Source organism: Chiloscyllium punctatum, chromosome 2 (genome assembly GCF_047496795.1).
Source record: "Chiloscyllium punctatum isolate Juve2018m chromosome 2, sChiPun1.3, whole genome shotgun sequence".
Lineage (NCBI taxonomy): Eukaryota > Metazoa > Chordata > Chondrichthyes > Orectolobiformes > Hemiscylliidae > Chiloscyllium > Chiloscyllium punctatum.
In genome coordinates, this window is record NC_092740.1 from 104,131,736 (window position 1) to 104,134,906 (window position 3,171).

At 41.9% G+C, this 3,171-nt stretch overlaps 1 pseudogene; it reads left to right on the top strand.

The window, feature by feature from the left end:
- The first annotated feature begins 1,940 nt into the window (after positions 1-1,940).
- LOC140453533 (5S ribosomal RNA) lies at positions 1,941-2,059 on the top strand (annotated as a pseudogene).
- Positions 2,060-3,171: the final 1,112 nt, after the last annotated feature.

Sequence of the window (3,171 nt, forward strand, 5' to 3'; positions counted from 1 at the left end):
CATGCAGATGCGTTCCCCATAACCTGTCCCTGTAACCCTGCATTTCCTATGGTTAATTCACCTAGGCTGCATATCCCTGATACCATGGGCAATTTAGCACTGCCAATCCACCTAACCTGCCCTTCTCCTTTGTTAACAATGATTTAAAGTATTCATTGAGGACCTCATCTACTTCCTCCATCTCCACACATAAATTTCCTCCTTTGTCCTCGAGTGAACCTTTCCCTGGCTACCCTCTTGTTCTTTGTATATGTTTAAAATACATTGAGATTTTCCTTAATCATGATTGCCAGAAACATTTCATGGTTTCTTTTAGCCCTCCTAATTTGTTTGAGTTCTTTCTTGCTTTCTTTGTGTTCTTTGAGGAGTCTGTCTTCAGTTTCCTAAACACTAAGTACGCCTCCTTTTTATTTGACTAAGCTTTCAATATTCCTGAATTTTGCCATCCTTAACTTCATTTTCAAAGGAACTTGCTGGTCCTGAACTCTAATCAACTTTACAAGATCTCCACGTGCCAGGTGTGATTTTACCTTCAAACAGCTGCCCCAGTCTACCTTCCCCATTTCTTACCTAATATTTAAGTAAAATGCAGGGACTTTCCTGAAGAAGGGCTCATGCCCGAAACGTCGGATTCCTGAAGAAGGGCTCATGCCCGAAACGTCGATTCTCCTGCTCCTTGGATGCTACCTGCTGTGCTTTTCCAGCAACACATTTTCAGCTCTAATATTTAAGTAGTTAACCTTGCCCAATTTAATTCTTTCACTCTTGTCCTCCTCCATTTGTGACTTAAAACTTACAGAACTATGGTCAGTGTTCCTGAAATCCTTCCCTACTATAACTTTGATCCTCTGGCTAGGCTTATTTCTCAACACCAGGTCTAGTATGGCCGCTCCCTGGTTGGACTATTTAAAGATAAAGTCACCTTAGTCCTGCTGAATTATGAGTCTGCTCTCCTATTTAGAGAGAGAGAGAGACTACAACTACCAAGCTCTCACCAGTTAATAATAGTTATACCCCTCTGCTTAAGGAACAAACATTTATCTTTATTGTTCCTCCACATTAGTAAATTACAGATTACACAAGGCCAAAACTATGAATGTCTTGTCTTTTCCCAAATTTAACTGCTGAACGTCTGATCTGTAAACACACAAAATAAAAAGAAACTTCCTAAATCCTACAGCCCCTCTCAATGCGCACCTGGTGTGTTTGGGATGTTCCACACAGAAAGATAACCCAACTGAAAATGTTTGTTGATATCTCAGTACACATTTAAAACATACATATACAGTCCTGCCATTGATGTCATTCCATCCTGTTCACTCATATTTATTACATTTATTTAGGTGCAGCCATGTTTCCTACTGGCAAAGCTTTTCCTGTGTGCATGCGCAGAACTTTCCACATTTGCAATGTGAACCTTCATGGGTGTCAGGAGATGCTGTCAAATCAGTTATGTTTTGCTTTTAAAACAGTTCCTCATAGAGTTAACAGACCTTGCTGGTTCATTTTGTTCAAGTATTTTTAAGGAAGACAGGTTGAGACTTAGGTGATGAAGAGTCTGTTCCAAGCCAATAAAGTTTGATGCCTTAGATTTTTAATAAAGTTGGAACTACAGAAGCAGCATGAAAGTCAAGCTCCTATAGAACCATGATTTTCGTTTAACTTTCAATAATTACTTGAAGCTGGATAGTCCTTGGTTGGACTATTTAAAGATAAAGTCACCTTGAAGTTATTTCTCTCTGTTACAGCCAAAAACTTGGGTTCTCTTCCTACAGGAAAAATTGCACGAGATCACGTGTTTTAATGAACTTGCCTTTATCAAGTGTATGTTTACTGGATGTTACTATATTAGAAGAGTTGTTGTTTAACAATAATGTATTAGTCAGTTAAGCTTTCCAATAGAGTTGTTATTCCAATTCTTTCTAAACTATCATTTATTTGCCTTTGGCCATACTAGTCTGAAAACGGCGGATCTCGTCTGATCTCGGAAGCTAAGCAGATTCAGGCCTGGTTAGGACTTGGATGAGAGGCCACCTGGGAATAGCAGGTGTAGTAGGCTTATTGGGACACGGTGGCTCAGTGGTTAGTACTGCTGCCTCACAGCACTAGAGACCCAGGTTCAATTCTCGCCTCAGGCAACTGTCTGTGTGGAGTTTGCACATTCTCCCCATGTCTGTGTGGGTGTGCTCCAGTTTCCTCCCAAAGTCCAAAGATGTGCAGGTTAGGTGAATTAGCTATGCTAAATTGCCTGTGGTGTTAGGTGAAGGGGTAAATGTAGGAGAATGGGTCTGGGTGGGTTGCCCTTCAGAGGGTTGGTGTGGACTTGTTGAACCATTTCCACACTAAGTCATTTAATTTCATGTAAAAATAAAGTGTGCTTTGCTTCAACCCTGGCAGCAACTGAATTGCACCCAGAAGACAATGCTTTACACTGGTCTTCATAAATAAGAAGTTGGCATCTAGGCTATCTTCTCAATATATTTTAAGGGGCTTTGGTCTGGTCATAGAGATGTACAGCATGGAAGTAGACCCTTCAGTCCAACCCATCGATGCCGACCAGATGTCCCAACCCAATCTAGTCCCATCTGCCAGCACCCAGCCCATACCTCTGCAAACCCTTTCTATTCATATACCCATTCAAATGCCTTTTAAATGTCGCAATTTTACCAGCTTCCACCACTTCCCCTGGCAGCCATTCCATACATGCACCACCCTCTGTGTGAAAAAGTTGCCCCTTAGGTCTCTTTGATATCTTTCCCCTCTTACCCCAAACCTATCCCCTCTAATTCTGGACTCTCCGACCTAATCTAGTCATATTTGCCAGCACCTGGCCATTCCTGAAGAAGGGCTCATGCCCAAAACGTCAATTCTCCTGCTCCTTGGATGCTGCCTGACCTGCTGAGATTTTCCAGCAACACATTTTCAGCTCTGATCTCCAGCATCTGCAGTCCTCACTTTTTCCCATATCCCTCTGAATCCTTCCCATTCAAGTACTGATCCAGACGTCTTTTAAAATGTTGTAATTGTACTAGTCTCCACCACTTCTTTTGGCAGCTCATTCTACACACATACCACCCTCCAAGAAATCATTGCCCCTTAGGTCCATTTTATATTTTTCCCCTCTCCTCTTGAACCTATGCCCCTAGTTCTGGACTCCCCTATCCCAGGGAA